We start from the raw sequence: 16,495 nt of genomic DNA, 5'->3' as shown, positions 1-16,495 counted from the left end.
GAAATAAGAACCCAGGTAAGAGGTAATACTCAATCTTATCAGCAAATGCCTTAGAGGAATTAGTTGCTGCAATCTGTGCAGGGGCCTCAGCAAGATGGACAAAATCTGAGGTAAGAGTTGAGACCCTGGGAGGGGAATAGGTTACTTACTTCAGCAATTTTGCCAGAGGTCAATGAAGCCAGACCTCCAAGGCTCACAGGAAGTCTGAGAGGCCAAAAGGGGAATTAAGATACCAACCCTGGAGGCCAGTTTGGGCTGATTGCTTACTCAGGCACAGAATTCGTGCTCTGTAGCTCTGATCTCCATAGATATGGTCTACCCCTAGTTAGTAATGTTTTTAACTCTGTGATTTTTCAGTAGTTCAGACTCTTGAATAGCATCTTTTCTAAAACTACGCCATTAAGAACAACCCCACTGCTGTACAAATAGTAATGACCAACAGAGCAGTTTTCTCAATTGTCTTGATATAAAGGGTGACTGCTTTGTCTTTCTAGCACTTTTGGTGACAGTTCATCGAAGCCTGCCTGGGCTCGCTGACCCCCACTGACCTCAGCAGCAGGACTTCCTGGCCCTCAGCCCCAGGCAGTCTCCTTACCGCTCTGCAGGCTTAGGTAGCAGCGTGTAGAGTGTAGCGCTGTGCTGCGGCCTTGGGAGGGAGCTGGGTTTTGGCTGTGATGCTGCACTGTCTAACATGTTAACTTCAGTGGGTCACGTCTCCAATCCGAGACTGACTTTATCCATTGATACAAGGAGAATTCATTCTTTTTATTAAGCAGTAGCTTGCTAAGGACCGAGCTGCCCTGGGCACTGTGGGTCTAGATAACCTGAACTCCCTTTCTGATCTATAAACCTCGGCTTTGTTTTTCAGTCCAGGGCAGGGCTCGTCACTGAGTCGTTTGCTGCTGCTGATCACAACGTGGGCTCTGTATCCAGCCAAAAGCTTCTTTATTTCATGATGAGTATTGGAGGCTCTACATCCAGCTCTCTCAAAGGCTGGATTTCTCTCTGTTTAGTTTCCAGTCACCCCATGATCGTTACTACTGCGTCTTGCTTATTAGCTGCTGTTGGAAACTTTTTTCTTGCTAGTTTTTTGGTTTGTTTGATTTTTTTCCTGCTTGAAAAAAGCACCTTGGCCTCTGGCCCAGAGTTCTTGAGATTTGCATCCTGCTTTCCCTGTAGAGATTGGTCAGAGTCTCCATCCCTGAATGACCATCCTTCCAGCAACCCACCCAGTCTGACTTCCATGCAGCAGATATGCTCCACTGGGCACACGTGGTGCTGGCTTTCTCTCAACGGAATGATTCTCCCACATCCTAATCCCAGTTCTGACAGGAGTCTGATTAAATACACCAACCAAAAAACAGAAAATGCTTATGGCAGATCTTCAGGCAATTTCAGCATCCTTGGGTTGGCTTGTTTTTGCTGCTTATCTAAAGAGAAATGCCAAACCACAAGCACTCCCTCGTCTGGCTGGTAACAAACCAAAAGGGAACAGAGCTCCACATTTCTGTTGTTGCATCATCCGCTTTTCTCTGTTTTCTTTTCTTTTTGATTCTGTGTCAAATATCTGTCTGTGCATAGCCTTCTTGCCTCCTAAGCATTGTCATTCTTTGGAGCTTTGGTTTTAGAAACATGCACACATATATATGCAATTAAATGTAGGCTTTGACTTTTCGCCTGGGAAACTGGAAGGATAAGGTGAGCTAAGCTTTTAATTACAAGTACCCATTCTGGGAGGCAGGCAGTGTGAGCTTCCGACAGCTACCGCTGCTCAGCCTAATCCCATCTTTCAGGGAAGAAAAAGAAAAAACCCGCAAGTATCTATGTACAAAAATGTTGACTTAATATATTCGACACGTTTGGTTTTCATATTTGCTGAAGTCAACTCTGCTTGAAAACCAGAGGAAAAACAGATTGTTGTTGTTAAGGTGAAAGGCTTAACGTACCTATGATTCCTTGATTCCTCTTAGATGATTGCATAGTCCTATTTCTTTTTTGTTTAAGGTTGTCTCATAATACACGGAAACACTAGTGTTTTATGCTTTTATAACTGCTTTTACCCCAAATCCCTTACCTCTTTACAAATACTAATTACTGTGATCTAATGTCATTGGAAATTGTTAAATATGCTCCAAAGAGGTTAAATACTTTAAATCCCGATTTACAAATTAAAACCTAGAATGTGGAAAAAGCTAAGCTGCATTGGGGGATTTAAATAGGGTTTTGGTTGAAACAAGTAGAAATGACAGCTGTCAGCCCAGTCCCCTAGTCCTTGAACTCATTTGCTATCCTACACTTCTTGAATTATTATATGTGTCGGAAGACAGGTTGCCATTGTGAATTCAGACACTGAAGATCTCTTTTCCTCCAAATAATGTATAATACCTAAAAATATCATTGCAGAGTGGTGGCATCATTCCAGGTCAAACTTTAACGTATTTCTTTCTTATGGAAGTCATTTTTTCATATCAGGAATTGTAAATAGTAAAGTTATTTCTTCCTTCTTTAGCAGTTTCTAGACGTTTACCAATTTGATTCAGGTTTGTAAGTTAAAAAAATAAAGATACACCACATATAAGTATAGGAATGTCTATATGTCTAGGTATGTATAGGCACATGTATGTATCACAAGTTTGTACATATGTCATATAAATATATACATGCACACAAAATAAGACAAACAAAAATTATCCCCATTTACAATCTTGCTGTGAGGAACAAGGAGATGAGCGTCTCAGCTGTTATACAGCTATGTGTCAATGTATTTCTAGCATCGCCTTCCTATTTCTAAAGGCTTGTCTGTTTTTAGAGTTTTGGTGAAGCAAGAGGATATGCCATCTACACACATGTGCTAATAGTCTATAACTTCATCTCAATGTTTCCTTATTATATTTCCTCTGAAAAATTATTGAGCAAGGAGTGCTTCAGAGGCCCCATTGTAAGTAGGTACACATAGACCAGAAAGGGTGTCTAAAGCATGAGGCTGATCTTAAAATAGGTAATAGGTTGCAAGAATTTTATTGGGACTTTCATAGGCAAGATGTAAATAGATTTGACATTAGGAAATATCAGAGTAGTACTTGGAGAGTGAGAGTAAGAATATAAAATACGGTCTATTGTGTATAGGTAGAGAAATTAGAAGACTGCCGCTGGCACCATTTAATTTTTACTGAGATTGCAAAGAAACTTTGCCAGTACAACAGGGCAGTGTTCTCTCCTCTTGACTTGTATCCTAGAGCATTAGATCCTTTGTGTCTGAATCTAAGGGACATGTTTTCTTCCCTGGATGTGAATCAAACAGTATTTTAGATGACTCTTTTGGAAGTGGGTGACATTAAGTACAAGAAGTTTGGTTGGTGAGTGGATGAGAGGCCGGTAAAACATTTCATTTAGCTGCAAGAATATTCTTCATGCTTGTCAAATAATTGGAGCAATTTGTTTCCTGTTCGCAAGCATTCATTTATTAGAATTTATTTTACTAATTTTCAAGTCCTCCCCAGTATCTTTCCAGCATGAAGTGTTGATTGTAAACTTTCTACCAACAGTTTTCCCTCAGAATTTACTTCCGGTTAAAAGTTGATCTTAGATTTTATGGTCTCAGATTCTGCATGAGGGATGACTTTCTTTAAACTGAACTGATTCTTGCCCTAGTCCAATGTTAGAGAAATTCCAAAAGGTTTGCTACAGTTCTACACTAGCTTTTGTCACCTGTTTACAGGTATAAATATCCCCTAACCTGAGAACTGCAGGGTTCAGGTTTCCTGGATTCTGTCCGATAATTGGATGATTTGGACATAGGTTATGAGTGAGGATTAACTATGAATTTGAGTTTGAGCTATGTATGGCTGATGTCTGTATTTATATATTCCTATCTCTATATTTTTCCTTATTCTTTAAGTTAATAGACATAAAACATATACAAGAGTTCCTGGCCCAATGTAAATACTTAATAACTGTTAGCTGTCACTGCTTTGTTGTTACTGTTGTCACACTTGTCACTGTGTTGTAGTTTTTAAATAACATAATAACCTTCCCCAGGGAAGCATGAGCCACGGTCTGAAGGGAACTTGCATGATTAGCCACTCTTAGTTTGGTGTATTTCACAGTAACAGACATCCTGTCTAACTCTCCCCCACACAGCAGTGCTTCATCTCATTTCAAGGACTGGCATCTTCTACTCTAGAAGGTTCCTCCATGATTGACAGCTCTCTTTCTGGTGCTGCCTCCTGGGAAGGAGCTGCAGGCCTTTCAGACTGTGAGCCAATATGTAGGACCCTCTGTTGATCTTTGAACAAGCACTAGCTGTGGAGGGTGAGTTTTCAGTCTGGCCAGGTTTTAGCAGGATTCAGAGAGGAGGCTACTAGGAGCCATCCTGGTGACACTCCCCTGGGGCTTCTCCTGTGCCTTGACAAGGCACAAAGCTGGCCCTGGAGACAGGGAGACTGCCTCAGAGCTGCAGGTCCACATGAGAGGAGGCCCGTATCTCCAGTGAACCACCGTTCTGATCAGTGCACAGACAGAGTGAAATGACATCTGGTTCGGAACTAAGCTTTGTCCCAGAATGAACTGAGCCATACTCCATAAGCCCAGGGTTACTGACTTATCACACGTGGCAGTAGCCTCTCCATCTTGTCACTGCCTTTGCAGCATCTTCTCTAATTTTTCTCATCACTGCAGTTTATCTCTCCAGTCTCCAGGCAGGCAGTTTATCCTCACTGCTACCATCATCATTTCTCATAAATATGTGTATTGTTAACAATCAAATTACCTTTGCCAAATTCCTCAAATCTCCACAGATTACCAGTGTGGCATGACTATTTAGGTCACAGTCTTTGGAATCCGTTTGACTTGGCTTTGTGTCCCTTCTGTAACTTGCTGGTAGGCTGACCTTGGGCAGATTATTTAACTCTCTGATTCTTCCTCTCATTGGCCACAAAATGGTGGTATTAATAATTACTGCTTCATGGTGTTTCTGTGAGGACTAAAAACAATGGTGTATGTAAAGAGCTTGGCACGTGGTTTGGACGAGGCCTCAGTATATCTTAGCTGTTGCTAATATTTGCTTCCTAGTCTTTTCTTCTTCCCTCAGTTTCTTCTTCAACCTCTCCTTCCCTCTTCTAGGCTCTTTGGAATGGAATCATACAATAATGGATCACATCTCTGTCCTACATCTACGGGGTGTGGGATGGCATCAGGGGTAGGAAGAAGTATTAGTACATTGTTATGGGAATTCTGAGTAGGGAGAATTTGATTCTGCCTAGAGAGGGGGATGTCAAAGAGGACTTCACACAGCATATAACATTTGAGCTGACTCTTGAGTGGCTAAAACTGATTGCTTAATGATAAAGAATAAAGGAAGGAGAGAAAGACAGGAAATGTGATCACAGTCAAATAAATTTGAGCTACCATAACCTGTCAGAAAGTAAGAATGAGGTCAGCAAAATGGCAGCTATATGCTGGGACTCTTGATATAAGAGAATAGTTCGTCCAGAATAATTGGGTTCAATATTCATTTACTGCTTCTCGATTCTGGCAGAGACCTCAAAGTGAGCAAGCAGAAGGCTAGCAGTTAAATTCTGATTTTTGTTATTGTTTTGAGGCACTTAGAAAATCTGTAATGAGATAGATTTTTCTTTCCAGAAGCACATTTTTCTGAGTCAGAGATAAGGTGGTTTGCACCTGCTTCCAGTCCCCCAGCCTCCGAACAAATCTATCCATATCTGATATGTTTGTTGAATCATAAATAAAAATAACAATGAAAGTATAAACATTACTCTTTCTGAATATTAATCATGGCTAACCAAAAGTCATTTTGATTTTTTAAAAACATAAGAAAAAATTCCTTCCTGACAATTCAGTTGCTTGTGCTCACACACACAACATTTCAAAGCACATTACAGGAGCCAGAGCAGTTGGTGTGAGACTTAGAGGAGAGATTAGCAGGACTCCATTCCAGGAAAATCGTTATGGTGATCACTTGTCACTTGTCATTACGTGTAAATCCTATTGGTCTTCTTGCCTCAGTTTCAGCTTGGACTTAACTTACACTTGAGAAATCACTCTTTTATCTTTCCCTCTTCTAGAATTCACTATATTCCTCTGACTGGCTGCCAATTTACCCTGACTATCCTATTACCCACCTTCAGGCTCTTTTTCATTCTCTTCCCTGAAACCTCTGTATATAAATTTGTATTTGTATATAAAAAATATAGAGCACATATGCTGTCATGTTGAACCGAATGCTTTCTATATACAAAGCATAAGCAAGGTACTTGAAACAGACCAGAATGAATAAAATGTCATTGGGTCACTCCTAAAAATGTTTATGTTTTAGAATATTTAGAAATGTTATAATCAATAATGGCAAAGTCCATCCTCCCCCAAATTTGTACTTGGATTTTGGAATGAAACTCTAACCTGGTTATTATCTTAGGAAACCGATGTTGTCCTTTTCCTTTTTTGAAATGTTCTTGCTCCATCCTACTTATATCTTTTTGAAAATATGTATCTTGCCCTGCAGTCAGGATTCCATATCCATGTGTCCTGCATTTGTGATTCAACCAACTAGGGGTAGAAAATATTGGGGAAAAAAATTCCAGGAAGTTCCAAATGGCTATTTACATAGGACTTACATTGTAGATATATAATTATTTACAAAGCATTTACATTGTATTAGGTATTATAAGTAATCCAGAGGTTATTTAAAGTACACAGGAGGATGTACATAGGTTATATGCAAATAAACCACTGTTTTATATGAGGGATTTAGGCATCTAAGGATTTTGGTATCCACAGGAACCAATCCTAGAACTAATCCACCATGGATACCAGATGAGGACTGTACTCTAAAAATGATTCCTTTTTTTTTGCTATCATTTGCTAGTTCCTCTCCCATGTAAATAACTATATGACCACCCCATCCCATCTCTACATCCATTCCTTAATGGAACTTTGACCTTTTAAGTAGCTCTGTCAGAAAAATCTCCATATTCATTACCAAGATGAGTGTTGGACATATAATTAAATCTCAGGGTCAGTTGAATGAATGAATAAATGAATGAATGAAAATGAGAAGCCAGGAATTCTAGGACCTATGACAAAGTGAAATTACAGTAGATTCTTTTGTTTTTTATATATATATGTGTGTATATATATGTTTTTATATATATATATATTTTATGTGTTAATTCCACATTTATGTTTTTACTTACAGTTTCATTCCTATATATATATTTATTTTTTTAAGGGTAGTGTGTGTCTGTGAAAAAACTGTGAAGAAAAGGTATTTTGACTAATGCATTAGTCAGTTTGCCAGTACAGACATAGGAAGAAACCCACAATTTCAGGCCCCAAATCGTTAAACTGCTAATGATCATTGAGTTTACTTTCAAATGGTTATAGAATACAACTTTACATTTGAAACACAACTACCACTCTGCCTTCATCACTCTTTTAAAAAAATGTATCTCTTTGAGATGCACCGGCAGCTCTCTTGCTAGCCTCTTTGAAAAAGATCAGATTCTTTCATAAAATTCTGCAATAAAAAGTTTCCTGCACTAGTTTGCCACAGATAGCTACAATTTCACCTTTGGTTAAGGAATTATCCCCTGATCAAAATATTAAGAAGAGGTGGCACTTGTTTCAATAACAGCTTAGTCTGAATCTATTCATCATAACCCGGGATCTCCTTCCTACTAAAAGAGACAGGAGACATAAACTTTAGTGGGTTGACATGTGAAAAGATAGATTAGAAGTTATGTTTTTAAGTACAAACAGAACAGCGTATTAGACTTGAAGGCAGGCGTGGATATGGAAGTGCAAACTGAAAGTTGTTTAGAACAGGGGATGGATGGGTTTGGTGACCTGAAGAACGAAGAAGGCATGAAAATGGTGGTTCAAACAGAAGGAGGGAGCTATTAAGATACCCATTTTGTCTAGGGCTGAACATAAACATTTCGGTAAGGTGAATTACACTTGTTCTGTACATATTAATAAGATAAATATGTTCTCACCTGCAAATGATAGCGTGTTGAAAATGAGTAATATCTTCTTCTCGGCAGTAATTTCTACTGATTTACTATTAAGACAGCATTCCTGAGTAAGCATGATTTGTATCCTACATGACAGATAATCTTTCCTTTCTGTCTCTGGGAATATACATAGCACTCTTTACAACATAGAGTCAAATAGAACAGGACTGACTTCTGAGATCCTTGAGTTCTCTGCTAATATTTAATGCTACCCTAATTGGAATAAAATTTGCACTTTTCCTCAATTCAGGTGATTTTTCTTAGTATTTTCTACCCACCTGAAATAAAGAAGCCTCTTAAACTACATTAGAAAGGAAATTTTTACTCTATTATGAAACTTTTGCTATAACCTAGATGTTAGAAAAGAAAATGTTACTCTATTATGAAATTTTGCCATAACCTAGATGTCAAATGACAGGTATTTCTTGGCCATCTGCTCTATACCTGGCATTGGCTAAAACCACAAGATCCTGGAGTCTACCACCATTAAGCAGGTCAAAAGTGAATAGCCGAGAATAGACTCTTTATCTGATACTACTTAATTATAGGATAACTATGGAAGAGAAGAGATCTAACACTAATGATGTATTAATCTCTTTAAAGTACAAATGATAGCCCTTTGGAATGGTGTGATGATTCTTATATGTGGGTCACTTATGGTGTTTGGTTCTGCAGTCCTATTCCACTTTTGCCCTAAGGGTTTCCTATCATTTCGATGTCTTAAGGTGCGCACTGCTTCCAACACAATCAGGCTGTTAGTGCCCTGACTTTTCAAGACTTCTCCTCTCTTCTTATCCACCCTCCACTCAGGGTCACTTTACCCCCAACCCCCGAAAAAATGCCCAAACACATGTTTTCTCCTTGTATTCATTCATCTCTTTCCTGGCTGATGTCCTCAGGACTCTGTCATTTGGCTAATGGCATCTAAACTCAAAGCCAAGAAGTCAAAAAGTTAGAAGTTTCTGTTTCAAATTTTCCTCCATCCCTTTTTCTTCAGATTGGGCTGTACTTTTCTTTTCATTTATTCTAAATTAAACTTTTCTTCAAACATGGATTTGACAAGAGTTCCTCACTTCCTAAATCTACCATTCCCCAAATCCTTAAGCCAAGTGTTACTTGTCAGTTCACTGATTCTGGCTTGAGAGTCGGGAAAAAGAAAAGCTACCCGCCAGATAACTTGCTTGTTCCACTCTCTCACTTTGTGAAAAAAGACATATCCTGTGCCAGATTTTTTTTTTTTTAAGGAGTAGAACTGTTGCTCGGGATGAGAGCTTATAAAGAATGTGAATTTAGAAGAATGATCCCACATCAGAAGGTGCCATTAGTACATTTTTGAGTACTTAAAATATGTGCGCTAGAACTTTCCCTCATCACAATTCATAATGAAAATGATTTGGTATTAAAGACCAAATCTACGACTCTAGCTAAAATAGATTAGTTATAAAAAAATACCAAAACCCCTTAAGGAAACATAGTCTTACCTGCATGAAGTTTCATGGCCAGAATCCCAGGGATAGCCTTAGGTTTATCATTATAGTATCAAATGAGATAATGGCAGTATAGGTTAGAACAGTGCTGGTACATGTGAGTGTCCCTTCTCTACACCCTCAGTTTCCTTTCTCTCTCTCTCTATGTATTTATGCTTGTGTGTGTGTATGTATGTGTGTGTGTATATATATATATATAAATCTACTTAAGTATTTGTACTTAAAGTATCTTAATTATTTGGCTTTGAAATCTGAGGATATTTAATGACCTGCATATGGCATATGATACACCTTTATGAATTTCAGACGTAGAGGTGAGGATCAGTACATTGTGACCTACAGTGGATGATGAAGTAGGTAATGGGGAGCAGTAAGTCTTGTGTGTTCGGGTCCTATAGTGCATGATAATTTCCAGTAACAATTCTGACTTAGAAGCTAGTAGACACAGACCTTTCCCCTACATGCTTTTGACTTTAGAGGCAAGGATAGCCTCAGATAGAGTTTATGTTGTATAAAACTTGGCAGGTCACCCAGCCCAGCCTTCATTTTGGTAAGCTTCCTTCTAATTTTAAACTGAAACTGTTCAGAATTGTGTTTTAGTAACTTGCCTTGTGCTCTATCTACGGAGTTTCTAATTCAATCCTTACAATTTCTGGGCTGGCTTTTATTTTTGGTTGTTGAATAAACTAGAAGCATGTGAAAGAATTACTTTTGTCTCAGTGTTTTCACAGCATTTCTAAAAAGTGTTTTCATAATACTCCTTACCTTCTTTCTCAAGTTCCAGTTTCATGTCTTTGTCTTCAATATCTATTATCTTCCTAAGAGTCTTTCTTTTATTTTAATTTCTACTTTTGCTTTGGTCAGTTATTTTCCACACTGTAAAGTAAAGCTGGGGTAGAAGGAGCATACTTCTTACTAAATTCATTAAAGAAAAAAAAGATGAATTAACTATACTCTTAACAGTCATAATTTAATTTAGAGAATTAAAATAATACATAATTATTTTACAAATCAAGCTCTAAATAGACTTAAATGTACTTTCTATTCAGATCTAAAATGTGTTATTTCACTAAAACCAGCATTATTATATTACTATGTTTTGAACATGAATAAAGCTTGGATGGATTAAAAAATAAAACACCTCTCAGTGGCCCCACATGCCTTACTGCCTCTTACTTCCTTAGGACACAATTAACAGGCCTTTTAATAACATTGACTACAATCACGTGCAAGGCTGTAATGAAGTAGTGAGTTTCTCTAACTAGAATAGTTGTAAATGTGCATGAATGTAGCTTATTTAAAGTTTTATGCTGACCACTATCTGACTCACAGACTTTCACAAAACTCTGGCTGTCCTAGTGTTAATTCCATGTTTATGTTTTTACTTATAGTTTCACTTATCCGTTGTGTTCCTTGGCCAGGCAGTCTATTTTTTTCAGATTCCATGGCTTATATAAGGTTTAAAAGAATGATTTATATTGAAGTAACATTTACTTAGCAAGTATTTTTCCAGAGCCTATTATACAAAGCACTGTTCTAGATACTGAGAATGAAGAATTACAAAGACAAAGTCCCTGCCCTAATAAGCACTCATTCTACTTAGGAGAGATTTTTGGAATAATATTAATAATTATATAATAATAATAGGTAATATTATTATAAGTAAACTATATAGTAAGTAGGATGGTGTGAAGTCCTGCAGAGATAAAGAAAGCAGTTAAGAGGAATGGGGATTCCGACTGGTAGTGGTACTGTGTAGGTGTGTTTATGTACACACGTGTGTGTGTGAAGTTATTTTTAATAGTCAGCAGAAAAGTTTTCATGATAAGGTAACATTTGAGTAGATACTAAAGAAGCAGTGGAGCAAATTATGAAGCTCTGCAGAAAGACTTTCCACAGAAGAACAACACAGCAAGTGTGAAGGCCCTGAGGGGTGGCTTTGCTTGGTATGTTCAAGAAACAGCAAGGAGGCCAGAGGGGTTAGAACAGAGGTAGGAGATGAGGTCTGAAAGTGACCGGGTGGGGCTGAGGGAAGGAACATGATGTGCAGACCTCTACGGCCTTTGTAATTTCTTACAGGACTACATGACCTGCCTGTGTTTTCTTTCTTTTAATACTGAATTAGGATTTACAATAAATAAAACACACTGGTTTTACACTTTGAACTCTAAAAGAGTCTTGACAATTATGTATTTGTATACATCCAAATAACTACCCCCCCAGAACAAGATACAGAGCATTTATACCACACCAGAAAATTCCCTTATGCACTTTTCCAGTTTTTCTGTTCTTGAACTTCATGTAAATGGCACCATACAGTATGTACTGTTTTGTGTCTGGTATCTCTTGCTCAACATAATGTCAATGCAATTCATTCTTGCTGTTACATAAATTAATAGTCCATTTCTTTTTATTGTTTTGTAGTATTCTAATATTTGTTTATATTGTTTTTGTATCCATTTTCCTGCTGGGGAAATTTGGGCTGTTTCCGATTTGAGTTGTTATGAATAAGGCTGCTATGATGTCTTTTTGAGGACATACGTATTTTTGCTTGCTTGTTTGATTTTTATTTTTTATTTATTGAGGTAACTGGTTTATAACATTGTGTAAGTTCTGTGTATACAAGATTGTATCTCTGTGTCTGTTTACACTACAGCATGTTCACCACTTAAAGTTGAGTTTCAGGTATTTATCTGAAGAATACAAGGACTTATGTTTGTATTTATTTTGAGTATATATGGAGCTGTGGAGCTGGGTTATGTGGAAAATATATGTTCGACCTTATAGTAAACTGCCAAATAGTTCTCCAAAGAGGCTGTATCACTTTAGTACCCCACCAGCATTGTAGAAGGGTCGTGGTTGCTCTCCACTGATACTGTTAGTATTTTTAAAATTTTACTCATACAAGTGGATATGAGATGGTCTGTCTTTGTTGTTTTAATTTGCAGTTGTCTGTTAGCTAATGATAATGAGCATATTTCCTGTGCTCATTGGCCATTCCTGCATCCCTCTTTGTGATAAGCCGGTTCAAGTGTTTTGTCATTTCATAAATGAGCTGCTTGCCTTTGTATTGTTGATTTGTGGAAGTTCTTCATATATTTTCCTACAAAGGGCTGTTTTCTGACATTTGTGTTGCCAATATTTTTCCCAGTGTGTAGTTTGCCTATTTTATTTTCTTAAAGGAAACTTTTGATGACCAGAAATTTTTACATGTAGAGAAATTCCAATTAATCATTTTTTTCTCTTTTTGAATCTGTACTTTATGTGTCCTGTTTAGTACATTTTCACAGGCTCACAAAGCTAGTGTCTATTGTCTTCTATAAGTTTTATATATTAGCTTTTACATTTAGCTTTATTTTATATATAAGTTACTTTTTGTATATAAAATGAAGTAGAGATTGAGGAGTTCTGTTTTTTTGTTTTGTTTTGTTTTCTCATATAGAGATCCATATGTTAGCGAAAATTTCCTTTCCTCATTGTATTGGCTCAGTGGCTTGGTTGAACATCAATTTACCAAATAAGCCTTGTACTTTAAAAAGATCACTGCTTCCTATATGGGAGGTGCAGGAAAGAAAAGAAGCAGAGTTAACTATTAAAAGACTATTGAAATAATCTGAGTGAGAGGCTTAAACATCAGTGGCAGCAGGTCTAATTCTGGACACGTTCTGAAGGTAACCCCAGAAGCTTTGCTGATTACATTGGATATGGTTTGTGAGAGAGAAGGTGACGTCAAGGAAGGCTCCAAGTTTTCTGGCTTGAATAACTAGTAGGAAGATGGAGACACAGAGTTGCTGTTTTACTGAAACGAGGAAGATTCTGAGCAAAGAGCTTTGAATGGCAGTATCTGGAGGTATGCATATGTGTACTTGGTCTCTAAGTGGAGATGCTCACAGATGTGAACAATAGTCATTACAATTACTTTTTCTTTTGGATGCCATTTGTGATTTGGTCATTAGGTAATTTTTTTTAACATTTCCTCAGAGATCTATATAGAAATATAGATTCCTATATCCAACTGCCTACTAGGCGTTTTTACCTGGAAAGTACTCAAGTACCCCAAGACCACTATGTTTAAAACAAGACATAACAACTCACCCTACCCTTGCTCTCCACAAGTCTTTTCATGGCTGGATGATGTTCAGGTCAAACAAAAACTAAGGAGTCATTCCAGATGCTTCCCTCTCTCTTAGTATTATAGCTAAGTCATCATTTACCAAGCCCTTGCAAACTATATATTAAATATATGCACAAAAAATGACCTTTCATTTGTATCTTCTTCTCTTTTTTTATCATTTTTTTTTTCCTTTTCTTTCTTTTTTTTTTTTTTTTTTTTTTTTTTGAGGGGGGAGGTAATTACGTTTATTTATTTATTTATTTATTCTTAGAGGAGGTACTGGGGACTGAACCCAGGACCTCATGCATGCTAAGCATGTGCTCTAATGCTTGAGCTATATCCTCCCCCCTCATTTATATCTTCTTATAAGTCTTGCCTAAAAACTTTTGAAACCATGTCATAAAAATTCCTTCAAATTTCTACCCCTTGGTTTTTACTCACTAAGAAAATCTGGCTCCATTGGAGTATAGTGGATGTCAGCACACATTGGGTGGTCTGAGTTAGACTCAGGTCTTGGTTAGAATCATTGTTTTATGTCTTCTTAGCTGTATGACTTCAGGCAAATTAGAAACCATCTCTGTAAAATGAAGGTAACATTGGTGGTGACCTCATAGGATCATTGGGTAGATTAGTTAATAAGTGTAGAGAGCTTAGTTCCTGGCACAGGGCACTCAGAGATGTTAGCTCTTTAGCTCTTCTTATTTTTATTACTTCTTACAATGAAACACCACCACCTCCCCTCAGATTCAACTTCATCATCTCCCACTTGGGATGCTCATTGCAGTATCTCGCCAGTTGGCCTCCCTGACATCAAGTGGCAGACTCTGTTGGTGATTTCTCTTTCTGTAAAATGAGAACCTGTTCAGTTTATTCTACTCAATAAAAATCCTGCAGTGACTCCAACATTATCTATATGATAAATTCCAGTACACAGAGTGTGGTATTAGGTAACATCTTGCTATCCCTCTCTCTCCCAGGTCCGCACTTCATCCCCTTCCAGTCTCATTTCCTATTGCTTCCTCCCATGGTGTGCTCAAGTCACACTCTGTTTAGTTTCCATTTAGGTACTTACAAGTGCCTGATGCCTCTCCATTCTCCTTGTCCCAACAAACTATGGTTTCTTCTGCAAGAGTCTGTAGCCTTTCTCTTTGTATAACAAACCAACTTGCACACATTTCCCTTCATGTGTCCCTTCTTTGTAGCCTGCATATGACTCTACCACAGTGTACCAAGATGAAGTCTATCTTAAGGGCTGGCACCAGTGTTTGTTTTAGCACATGACCCTTATTTGGAAAAAAAAAAAATTAATACGCTGCCCTCCATAGAAGGAGCAACACTGAGTGTCTAGATGTCAACAGGAACCCAAGCAACAAAGAACACGTAAAGCTTCTCGGTTGAGTTGTTTTGTTTTATTTTTTTTTTAAATTGGGTCCAGAGAAAAAAGGAGCCAGTGTGAGATTAAGCACTCTATAGGTGATGATCCAGTAGCCTTGCATTTTTGTCGGGGAGGCTGAAGGACATTTAAGAACAGATCTGCTAAATGTTCGATTTGAAGTTGTTTGTGTTTCTTGAACCTCTCCCTTGCCTCCTTCTTATGTCTTCAAGGAATTTTGCTACCTGCTATCTTGTATATGTGTATGTGTGTGGGGATGGATGGCAGTTCAGGAACAATCAAGGAAGGGCTGATTTTCACCACAGAGACAATCAGTATAAATTAGAGACAGCATATACAGAAATAGAAGCTCAGTTGCAGAGGAAGGGGATGCTGGGGGAAGCTGCAGGCTCACTTTATTTAGTGTTCAAGGATATGAAGTCTGTCGCTGACTTCCAAGTTACAATGGTATCTATCCTTACAAGGCCCTCTCACTATTCTTTCACTTAATAAGATCTCGCCTATTCAGCTCTCAACCTAAATATCCCTTCCTTTGGAATGCTGGCCCTCAACCCTGGAGCCAGGTTAAACTCCTTGGTTCCATGACCTCACAACTTTTGGTGTTGTAGCGCTGTGGTTCCCATCCTAGGGCAATATTCCTCCCAGCGCCATTTGACAATTTTGGGACCATATTTGATTGTACAGCTGCAGGGCATTGAGAGATAGGAGTACTACTGGCCTCTAGTTGGAGTAGACACCAGAGATGCTGCTGAACATCCTATAAGATCCAAAGAATTATGCATCTTAGAATGTCAGTAGTGTTGAGGTGTGAAACCCTGATGAAGAGTCTATAATTACATATGGTATGGCATAATTACTTGTTTTATATATATCTTCCCCCCTCACCTCTACTTTCTGTAAGGAAAGGTTGAGTTGATTTTGTTTAGCAGTGTATTTCTGCTGCCTAGGTTAGGGCTTAGCACATAGTAGATGTTCAATACAAAGTTAATGATATCCATATATTTATTGTGTCTGTTTTATGTGTCTGTTTCTCCATGGGACTGCACTCTCAATGAGGAGACACCAAGTTCCTTTCCATCAGTGGAGCAACAGCATGAAACATAGCACCTGACACAAGGTTGATGCGCCATCATTTTTTTTTAAGTAAATGAAAAATTAAAGATTTTTGTTATTTTCAGGAGGATGAAATGCAAGGTTAACATATATTCTCTTTTGTCTCCCCAAATCTTCTTTAAACCCGACTTTTTCCGCATTCTTAGGTCAACAAAACTTAGCCCACAGGAATAATTTGTCTGTAGTGATAATTAGTCCAAGATTGAAAGATTTTGTTTTAAGGCAGAAAACATAACTTTTCTTCTCTGTATAATAATTACTTACAGTCTGATTATTTCAGTCTAAACGATAGAAGAAGGTGATATTTTAAAGTCAGAGAAGGAAGCTGTCTTCCTCAGTGATCTCTTGCCTACCAAGA

At 37.9% G+C, this 16,495-nt stretch overlaps 1 long non-coding RNA gene across 1 annotated transcript; it reads left to right on the top strand.

The window, feature by feature from the left end:
• Nucleotides 1-914: 914 nt before the first annotated feature.
• LOC116666606 lies at nucleotides 915-16,288 on the top strand. The gene is made up of 3 exons (XR_004323548.1): nucleotides 915-925; nucleotides 3,652-3,657; nucleotides 15,312-16,288. It is a non-coding gene; the product is annotated as an uncharacterized LOC116666606 (long non-coding RNA).
• The last annotated feature ends 207 nt before the right edge of the window (nucleotides 16,289-16,495 follow it).

This window comes from Camelus ferus, chromosome 1 (genome assembly GCF_009834535.1).
Source record: "Camelus ferus isolate YT-003-E chromosome 1, BCGSAC_Cfer_1.0, whole genome shotgun sequence".
Taxonomy (NCBI): domain Eukaryota; kingdom Metazoa; phylum Chordata; class Mammalia; order Artiodactyla; family Camelidae; genus Camelus; species Camelus ferus.
Note: the sequence above shows the minus strand (reverse complement) of the source record. Positions and strands in the feature narration are given on the sequence as shown.